The sequence below is a fragment of the Echinops telfairi genome, unplaced genomic scaffold (genome assembly GCF_000313985.2).
Source record: "Echinops telfairi isolate 266 unplaced genomic scaffold, ASM31398v2 ScPeMD7_7469;HRSCAF=8507_1, whole genome shotgun sequence".
NCBI classification, from domain to species: domain Eukaryota; kingdom Metazoa; phylum Chordata; class Mammalia; order Afrosoricida; family Tenrecidae; genus Echinops; species Echinops telfairi.
Genome location: NW_022111373.1, coordinates 140119524 through 140131211, shown reverse-complemented (window position 1 = coordinate 140131211; position 11688 = coordinate 140119524).

The following is an 11688-nucleotide window of genomic DNA, read 5'->3' as shown; positions in this document are numbered from 1 at the left end:
CAATGAGTCACATATCATTCCTCTTTCTCCCCCTTCCCCCTCTGCAACCATCGCCTTACCCTCAAGATATTGCTATTCTCACTACTGTTCCTGAGGGTTTTTTTCTGTTCTGACTTCCATGTGTCTAAAGCTCTTATCTGTACCAATGTGTGTTCTCCGGTCTAGCCAGATTTGTAAGGTAGATTTAGGCCATGGTAGTATGGAGAGGAAGCATTCAGAAACTAAAGGAATGGTGTGTGTTTCTTCTCTGGCTTTTAAACTATTGTTGGGAGTCTTTTCTTTCTGACTCTTTATTTTTATACTACTATTTCTTCCCTATGTTTCAATTTTTAAAATTGGTTCTGTTGTGTTTCTGAATATACGAAGCCCAGAAGGAGTGGACACATCAAGACAGTAACTAATACAATAGTTTACTGGGGATGGGTATCGGAATGGTGAGGTGAATTGGGGGGTAAACAATGAATGTGGGAGGTAGAAGGGAGCACTAGAACTGATTGTGATAATGTATATACAAGTATTTTTTTTAATGATTTAACTATGTATGGCAGTGAATGATATGCGACTTTTATATCAAGAATTTTTTTTCTTCATAGAAAAGAAAGAAAGAAACCAAAGGTTTTGTTTTTGTTTCATTTTACAACCTGGGTAATCTCATCTTCTCGTGCTATATCAGATGAGAGTCTATATCAGATGGTGGTCTACTTCAATTAAAATGTTTGCAATGGCTCACCTTTGACAAGTGGCTTAACTTTCCCTCTCAGTCTAAAACCTGTCCACTATGAGTGACTAACAGCGATTTAAAATATCAATGGCAAAATTTCTAGCACAGTGGTTCTCAACCTTCCTAATGCTGTGACCTTTTAATACAGTTCCTCATGTGTGGTGACCCCCAACCATAGAATTATTTTCGTTGCTACCTCATAAATATAATTTTGCTACTGTTACGAATTGGGCAACCCTGGTGAAAGGATTGTTCGACTCCCAAAGGGATTGTGACCCACAGGTTGAGAATCGCTGTTGCAGAATCCACTACATTTAAAACAGATGAGCACACACACAAAAATAGGGTATTAAATAAAAAGAAAGTAAGGGGAATTAGTGTTTGAATCAGACATAATGAGATGAACTAATTTTATTTGTACTGTAATTATGGTTTTGTTGTGTTTAAGGTGACATTTGATGAAGAAAATCAGGTTACTATTAAACAATTTTTATGTAACAAATTATCAAATTATTCATTAGCACTGGTTACATTTTTCACACTGTGTCCTTATTCTCAGTCTTTCTGTCATCATTTTACCATTTCCAATAGTTTCCCTTGACCTTTACCATGGTTATCTTTGCTTTAGAGTTTTTGTTTTGTTTTGTTTAAAATGTTTGGTCTCCTGTGGATGATTAGGAGTTCATTGTCCATGGGTGATATTCTTTAGTTTATGAGCCAAATTGTCCTTTAGCTAAAATATAACCTGAAGGGATAATTTCATTTTAAGGTTTGAGGTGTTTCTTAGGACAATTACCTTGGGGAACCCTCTAGTGTTAACAGGTTCAGTAAACCTGGACTTTTTCTTTGTATTATGTTCTGCATTCCGCTATCATTCTATGAGGACACTTCTATTGTGGCCCTGATCAGAATGGTCAGTACTGATACTTGGGCACCATCTAGTTCTTATGGTTTCAGAGTACATGTGGCTGTGATTCATATTTACAATTAGTTCTGAAAATTGCATTTTCTCTCAGTCTTTGGTGGCCTTCTTTCTCTATTGTTCCAAGTGTGTAGAGACCAATATTTGGATCTTAGACCACCATATGTAAGCTTTGAGGGTCTTAAACCCCCCTCATCACACTGGGGTTCACACCATACTTGTATGTCCAGGCCACACTTACTGATAGTGTTTAAAATCACTTTCTTAGCATTAACATTCTTGGCTATCTGGAAAGGATCAGATTTTTCATAATTATCCAGCATTTCTTGTTTGATGGTTATTTTGTCAATTTATCTCTCTCCCCTTACATTTAACTCTCAACTACCGGGGAAAAAAATCAGGCGGCATTTCCAATACCCTTCTCATAAAGCTCTTGGGATGTATACATGAATACTCCACTTCAGAGTTAATCATTTAAATTAATAACTACAGAAGGTAACTTTGTAACAAGGATCTCTCTCCAGGTTTGAAGGACATGTTATTATTTTTGTTCATTGGGTTTTTTTTTTGTTTTATTGTTTTTTGTTATTTTTTTGTTTATTGTGAGCCATTACTGCTCAGATGTCTAAGACTCTGTTCAAGACTATTTTACATGACCCGGTCCGGTTCAGCAAATGTGGCAGAGAAATACCTGGCAACCTGTTCCTGTAAAGATGGCAATTTATGAAAACCCATGGTGTAGTTTTACTCTGTCACATAGAGACACAAAGTTAAAAATTGGCTCAATAGTTTCCAACAACATCATTCTTTTAAATACATCTCTAGCCTATGTTCATTGACTGGTTCCAATGCTACCTCCTCGTGCTTAGGTATTTTTGTCGTACTATCTTACATCCACAAATAATATCTATCGATTATTGCTATGTGATCCATTTTCACAGGTATAGCAGCTTACCACAACACGGATTTATTATCTTGGAGTGGGGGATGGTCAGGAACTAAAACACTCTGCCTCCAGGTCATTGACACACTTGTACAGGAAATATCACCGGGGGTGGAATTTGATTCGAGGGAACTTCTTCCAAGGTCAGTTAACTCATGTTTCTCTTTCTTAGGTGCCACCGGGTAGACTGTCCTTCTTCAAAGGTAAATTGGTTTGTTCTCCTGGAAGTCCATGGTATTCTCAACATTCTTCGCCAGCACCATAATTCAAACACATCAAGTTTCCTTCAGTCTTCCTAATTCAGTGTCCCACAAACACATTCATAGGAGGTGATAGAATGTGCTATGGCTAAGGTCAGGCGAACCTTACTCCTAAAATAACATCCTTACTTTTAAAAATTTTAAAGTGGCCTTGTGGATCCACAGACCCTCCTTCCAGAATGAGAAACAGAGTTTGCTAGAAATTCAAGTTAAGATCTGGGGAGGATGCATGTATGCCTTGGAGAAGGAAATTACCATATATACTCAAGTATAAGCCAACCTGAATATCAGCCGAGGCACCTAATTTTACCACAAAAACTGCATTAAAAATGTGCTGTAAAACTCAGCTTATACGCGAGAATATAGGTACATTTATGTTGGTTGGTAAATCAGGAGGAGCAACCTCCCATTGGGGAAAAAATGCTTCACTATACTTATACGGAAATCAAAGGGAGAGCATGCCCAATACTATGTTTCTAGATCATTGGGGTTATGGGTGCTATAGCAAAGTATGGTGAAGGAACTGGATGGTACCTGGTGATTGGAAGGAATAGTGTCTAAGGACTTAAAGAAGCTTGTCTTCAAACAAGTAGCAATCTAAATTAGCATCAGCTAATTTCACATGGAAGCAGCTGTGGTAAACTGAGGGACTGGATGAAAATGGAATGCAGCTAAATAATCTATGCTGAAAATTAAGGGTCTGGAAAGCTGACTCTGGTGGGGGAAGACCCTCATGGTTATGAGATATAAATGTCTTAATATAATTCTCATGCCTGAACAAAGTCACTCCAATAACCCCCCATAGAATAACCATCATAAAGGAGCTACCATATAAGAAATCATCTGTGTCTGGCCACTTCACAATGCTTAAAGGTTGTATGTAGATAAGAGCAATCAGGTTTTATAGCCAACCCGCATTAATGTAGGAAAACCATAGGGAGCCCTCAGAGGCGGGTTGGGTTCAAGGTCAACTAGCACTAGGTCAAGATGCTGACTCACCTCATTGCTTGTTTATTATGTTACTCACTTATGGTATTACCTATTAACTATGTAATATGTTAGCTGCGTGATGCGCATGTCTTATGAAAGATCTGTAAGCTCCATTGTATATACCCATTGGAAATTATACTCACTCTGTCCATCCTGACATGGGACGAGGAGCTCCTGTGACCTGGTGTTTGCCTGTCTTGTCTTTAATATTTTCCACAATCTCAAAGTTACTCCTGAGGACCCGTTCGAGTGTTGGGGAACCCCCTCACCCAGACAAGAAGCATACTAGCCTGTGCATTCCAAGGATTGTAAATGCTAAAATCAAAATCCAGAGGAGGGAATGGCATTAGATTTAAATTATGAACATCCAGTTTGCAGAAGGCTATGGATAACCGTACTAACCCCAATCCATTCAACATCCAATGAATTCCCTCTGACCATAGCTGAAGGATGTGAATAGCCTTTATTATCAAACAGAGAGCGTTGTAAAGTAGATTATGACAGATGTAGTTAAGATAAGATATAATATATTACCATCTTCCCTCTCCTTTGACTCATTTTAAAGTTGTTTCGGTTAAAAAAATTAAGGAGACATGTACATGGACTAAGTATCTGGTGAATCCTCTCTGACTGTAGGCTGGGGATGTGAACAGCCACAGAAGAGTGCTGTGGAACATGGATCATTACTGATACAGTTAGAATAAAATTTAACACATTATGATTTCATCTCCTTTTTATCCACTGTAAGTTATTCTAGTTTTTAATATTTTCTAATAAATTTTAGATTATGGGTTTTTCCTCTATTTTACTTCGTTATTCTTGTTAGTTAATAAAATATTTTTTCTAGATATGAAATCCAGGATACGCAACTCTACGGAGATGGTAAGCAGATGAATGGTTCCTTGGGGTATGCCAGGGGCAGTTGGGGGAAAATGTTGAACTATTAACAATGACTCCAAGAAAGAAAAAATACTCTGAAAGTGATTGTAATGATGTTTTTAAACTCTTTCAATATGATAGAACTATTGAACTGTATGATATGTTCATTGATGCCAATAAAACTGTTAAAAAATAAAGTGGATCCAAGCAGAATAGGTGTTAATGCAATGTTTTTTTTAACAACAATATATACTCAGATAAAGCTAATTGATCTGTCTAAAGCTCTCACCATACTGATCCAATATGTGTGCTGAGCAAATAATGAGATAAGGTGGGTTATGTGAAGAAGAATGTAGCACCAGGATTGGAGGAAGGCTTATTGAAAATAGTGTCTCATTCTGTCGGACATAGGGTGCTATGCGTATGAACTGACGCAATGGTACCTAAACCACAAACCTCAGAACTCTCATCTTCAAGGTCAATATAGCTTATTCACTCCCCTCAAGTCCATAAGTGACCCTATAGGATCTAGTTGAGCTGCCCGTGTGGGTTTCTGACATTATTAATCTTCACGGGAGCAGAAGTGCTTATCTTTCTCCCATGGAGGTGCTGGGGGTTTTGAAATGCTGACCTTGATGTTAGCAGTCCCACGGACAGCCCACTGGGGCACCAAGCTGCTTAATTGAGTAATGTGTTTGTATTTGTGTCAAGAACTCATATTAAAGCAACCACAATTAGTAATTATAAATTGTTTCAGACTATTTGGCTATAAGAGTTCTTTGCATAATTTAATTTGAAGAAAAATGATGATTAATTAAAATTATCTAAAGAAAGAAGGGTTTGTTCTATTTACAGTTTGAGGCTTTTACATACATTCCATCACTTACCAAACAGCAAGGTAGGGTGATCCAAAGGAAAGAATAACTCCCTTGCTGCAATGGAGTCACTTCTGATTCAGAGTGATCTTATAGGACAGGATAACCCTGACATTGAGGGTTTCTAAGGCTAATTCTTTATGAGACGAGAGCCCATGGAGCTGCTGGTGGTTTCAAACTGCTTACCTTGTGGTTAACCGCTCAAAGTGTAACCACTACACCACCAGGGCAATGAAAGAATATTGTTCTCTTATTCTAAAAGACATTTAAAAACTCTCTGTTGAGTGTACTCAAGGGATTAGATGTTTATCATATATATTCATATTTTAAAATAATCCACATTTCCTTCATGAAAGGATGGAATCCATTACTGTATTCTAGATCAGACATTTAGCTAAATGGTTACATTTAGAAACCATAAAGCTGTGAAATGTGAACATCTAATAAAGAAGAATTAAGAAGAATCAATGCATTTGAATTATGGTGGTGTATTGAAGAATATTGAAAGTACCACAGAGTGCCAAAGCCAAAACAAATCTATCTTGTAGGAAGTACAGCCAGAATGCTCCTTAGGGGTAAGGATGGCTAGCGTCTCATGTACTTTATACATGTTATCAGGAGAGACCAGAACTTGGAAAGCACATCATGCTTGGTAACGTAGAGGGGTAGTCAACGAGAGTAAGACCTTCAATGGAATGATTGATACTATGGCTACAACAATGGGCTCAAAGTTAAACAAAAACAATTGTGATTCTGGCACAGAGCACGCCATGTTTTTGTTTGCTTGTTTTCTGTTGCACATTCGTAGGTCAATCACTGTGAACTGCAACCAAGGTGATGGCATCTAACAACAACAGGAATCGATGTAGCTTCAACTGGGCAGCGCGGACTTCCTCTGATCATTACATATGAAATCCCATTGTCAACAATGGAGAACAACAGAATTCCATGAAACTTCTATATTTTCCCTCTGTTAGTTGTTGATAGGTTCCACAGAGTCATTTCCGATCCATCGCAACCCTATACAAAATAGAACAAAACACTGCATGTTCCTGCACCACCCTCTTTACGAAGCCTGATGTCTTTTTCCAGGGACTAGTCTCTCTTGACATCATGCCTAAATGTTAGTAAGCCTTAAAGTGCTTTATTAGAACTCTATTTCTTATGTTCTTTCCTTATTATTTACCGCTAAAACAGCATGTGGTTGTTTTGTTGGTCTTTATATTGATTCAAAAGTCTCTTTGATATCATGATCCAGTGTAGCACAGAATTGTTTTTATTTTTGTTGTTGTTGGAAAAGGCCGAGACCTGATGCAGGTAGAAACCAACATGTTGGATGGGCATGGAACTGTCCGCAGAGAAGCAGACCAGAGGGGTCACACTAAATCTCCTGAGGCCCTAGTTATGTCTTCTATAACAAATTTAAAAAAGAAACTCATCAAGAGGGAGCATAATGATTCTTGTATACTGATTTTCATGGATTTTACGAAAATGCTTTAAAATAATCTTACTTTTTCAAGTGTGCTTCATACTATTTAATACAGAACATTTATGAAAATAAGCATACATTTTTTTCATTTGTTAACTTCTGCCAAATATGTTCTGTGGTAACTTTAATGTAACTTTTGTTCCATTTGAAATCTAACTTCCTTCAAATCCATAGCTAAGACACTTGTTTCTCACCCTCTTACTGTGGGTAATGTTTTGTCTTACCCACCCAAACCCTATGGCAATTAATAGCCTAGTAATCATATACAATGAATTAGTTCTTGTATAGAAGCTTGTTGTTAAAGTTGGAGAGAAAGAATTTCAGTCTCAGAAATCCACAGGAGTCAGCTCTGCCGTGCCCTATGCTAGGTGTCAGAGTCCTCTCACTGGCAGGGAATTTGGTTTTAAAAATTCATTTGTATCTTCTGCATGTGCAGAGCACAGATTAGTGTGTTTATAAATGTGCAGGTATTTGTGAGTGTCTGATCCTGGGTATGTGGGGGTCAGTAGCAATCAGCACATGGTAATAATCTTTATATTTGATCCAATCACAGTAAATCAAAGGAAGCAGGTGTTTGTGTTTGCATGAATACTAGACTAAAGTGGCACATCATGGGGATGACTTCAGGGTCTGGGGCACAACCATGTGGACTCCTAATGGTCCTTGTTACTTTAGCTAGATGATAGCTGTCAATATATACAACAAAAGGAAAGGAATGGAGCCCAAAACATAGATACTTGTTTTAGTAAGAATAAGATAATGCCTCACTCTATTCTTAATAGTTTAAAATAAATATCAATGTCTACATCTAGAATTTCAGACAAAATGACATACTCTTATTAAAGTTACTTTAAACAGCAACAACCAAAAATATAAAGTAAAAGAGAGAAGTACAGACTGACTGGCTGAAACAAATATTAAAATATAATACACCACCACCAGAGGCTTCCCATTGGCTATCAGTAAAAGTGTTTGCTTTTAATGATGAAATAAAATAGAGCCATTCTTCAAAAGTAAGCTACATTTAACCCAGGATTTTATAGTTTTTCTATAAGCAACTGAAAATATATGATTCAGCAATAATCTTGGGATTACCAAAAGTACCATCTTTAATCAGTCATAGTTTAGCTAATTTTTTCCTCCCTCATATTTCTAGATTAGCTTCAGAGTTCATCTGCCTATAAGGCAATATAACTGTCTTTCTCCTTTACATGTTCTGAAGACACCATTTTACATTAAAGCTTGAACGATGGGGCACATCTTACTACCTACTGCCTACAGCCTTGGTGGTATAGTGATAATGCCCACTTGGGGTGCTAATTGCAAGGTCAGCAGTTCAAAACCACCAGCTGATTTTCAGGAAAAAGATGGGGCTTTCTACTCCTGCAAAGAGTTACAGTCTCAGAAACCCACATGAGCAGTTCTGCCTTGTGTTGTAGGGTCCCTGTGAGTCAGAGTCAGCTTGATGGCAAAGATTAAAGTTTGCTCTATTCCTTTCTTTCTTCCTTTCTTTTGCTCTATTTCTATTATCTCAGTATCTTACTTTACCCAATTTTTTCTATTCCTTACAAAAGATTTTCTCTTTAGATTTGTAGCCCCTCTCAGACAGTAAACATGCCTAAAAATGTTTCTTTTCCATGATTAATCTCATGTTTCTTTTGATTTCCTTTTCAAAGTAGGATAACAAACACTATGCTTTAGGGTGCCCATGTAATAAACTCTTACTGAGGGGAGCATTGAGTTGTTAGCACCCATTCCTTGTCTTCCTTGGCTCCATGCAGCATTTGAAATTCATAACCACAACCTCTGACCTTCAGATTTCCACCTCAACCTGTTTCTTTTTTTTTGATTGGCCTTCATCTCATGGCTCCTTTTAATCAAGTTGAATTCTAAAGTATTTCTGTGTTCTGTCTCAGGCACCTTAGCTCCATTTGCCCATGTATTCATTTGTAAGCATAACCAATTATTTGTCAATATATGACATGCCCAAGTGCAAATATATGGATATCTTCAGTTTGGGCACTTCAAATAGAATTTTCATCTCATCTTCTTTGTAAGTGCTGTTGAATTTGTTGCCCAATAATACAGTGTGTCTGTGTCAGTTTATGTTTGATTGACACTTGTTCAGTCTAAAAACACAAGAACCCAACAACATGACAATGCACATGGAATCCATTGACTGACATGGACATTTCCTTCATGTCTATATGTCAGTACACATGGATATGAAATTTTATATTGTATAAAGGAAGAAAAATGGTGACCACAGTTGTTGTTAGGTGCTATAAGCTCTGATTTACAGAGACCACACCAGCTGTACCACAGAATGAAACATGGCCAGGCGCTGTACCATCCTCAGAATTCTGTTTAGATGCAAGAGAGTCCATTGAGAGAACCACTTTTTTTTTTGCTCCCCTCTATATTAGCATGCACAGCATCCTTCTCTAGGGACTGATCTCTCCTGACAGCATGTCCAAAAGATGCGAGACAAAGTCTCCCCACCCTTGCCTCTAGGAGTACTCTGACTGAACTTTTTCTAAGACAGATTGGTTTGTCCTTTTTGCAGTCCACAATACTTTCAATATTCTTTGCCAGCACAATCATTCAAGCACATGGGTTCTTCTTTCTTCTTCCTCACTCAAAATCCAATTTCCACATGCATATGATAATATTGAAGATATCATGGCTTGAAAATATTGAAATTACCAGGGTCAGGCACATTCTAGACCTTAAAGTAAGATGCTTACTTTGAACACTTACAAGAGGTTTTCTGCAGATTTACCAAGTGGAACGTGTCTTTTTATCTCTTGCCTGCTGTTTCGATGAACATTGAATGTGGAGGCAAAAAATGATGAAATCCTTGACACTTTCAAACTGTTTTTCACTTATACTGATGTTTCCCATTGATCCAGTTGTGAGGATTTTGATCTTCTTTACAGTAAATCATAATCCATACTGAAGGTTGCAATCCTTGATCTTCATCAGCAAGTGCTTCAAGTCCTCCTCACATATTCAAGCAAGATTTTACCACCTGCATAGCACAGGTTGTTAATAAGTCTTCCTCCAATCCTGATGCCACCTTCTTCCTCATATAGTCCGGGTTCTATGATTATTTGCTAAGCACACATATTGAATATGCATTGTGAGAGGCTACAAACATGATGCACATCCTTTCTGATATTAAACCATGCAGCATTCCCTTGTTCTGTGAACACAACTGTGTCTTGATCCATGTACAAGTTCTTCGTGAGGGAAATAAAGTGCTCTAAAATTTCCATTCTTCTCAATGCAACCCAGAGTTTGTTATTAACCACATTTGCAAATGCCTTTGCATAGTCAATGAAACACAAGTACAAAATCTGTCTGGTATTGCCTGCTTTAAACCAAGATCAATCTGATGTGATATGTCTGACTCCATGTCCTCCTTTGAATCTAGCTTGAACTTTGGGGTGCTTTCTGTGAATGTATTGCTGCACTATTATTGGATAACATTCAGCAAAATTATATTTCTCAGTTACTTTGCTATGGTTGATAGGTGTTGAGTGCTTTTTTAATATTTTTAAATGTTCTTATGTATATGAAACCCAGGATTGTTCGATCTATGAAGCCTGATTAATGATTTGTTGGGATATGGCAAGAGAGGGTGGGGGAAATGGAGAGTTAATAGTGATGAATATGATAACAAAGAAAATGTTCTAAATTTGATTCTGGTCATGGTGGTACAACTTGTCTTGATATGATTGAATTGTACTATTTGTGAAGTATATGCCAATTTAACTGTTTAAAAAGCAAAAGCAAAACAAAAAATTATACTTCCTATGATATCAATGATATTGTTCCATAATTCCTATATTCAACTGGGTCACCTTCCTTTGAATGGGTACACATATGGATCTCTGTCATTTAGCTGGCCAGACAGCTCTCTCCCACATTTCTGGCAGAGACAATTGAGTGCTTCCCTTGCTTCACCATCTTGTTAAAACATTTCAATGGTTATTGCATCAATTTCTGGAGTTTTTATTTTTAACACTTTCAGTACTTGGACTTCTTTCAGTAACTTTGATTCTTGATTACGTGTTACTCTTGAAATGGTTGAATGTTAAATAGTTCATTTTGGTAAAGTGACTCTGTGTATTCTTTCCACCTTCTTTGAGGTTTCCTATATCATTCAAAATTTTGCCCATAGACTCTTTCAATATTCCAACTTGAAGCTTGAGTTTCTTTCTTTAGTGATTTCTTCTAAGGGATGCTGAGTGTGCTCTTCCTTTTAGGGTTCCTGACTCTAGGTCTTTGCACATCTCATTGTAATATTTCACTTTGTATTCCTTAGCTGCCCTTTGAAATTTTTGATTCAGCTCTTTTATGTCATCATGTCTTTCATTTGCTTTAGCTATTCTATAAGAATATCATACGTGAAGAAGTACAGTCTCATTTTTAAAAACAGGTAAAAGGTCAAAGTAGATGGCGGAAGAGACAAACTCATTAACTGTAGAAATGGTGATCATATTGTGTTATGTATTGTTAAGTATATGCTAGTTGCCATTCACATTATGTCATATTCATCAAAACACAATGATGGATATATTTTAATATAGCTAGGAATGATTTT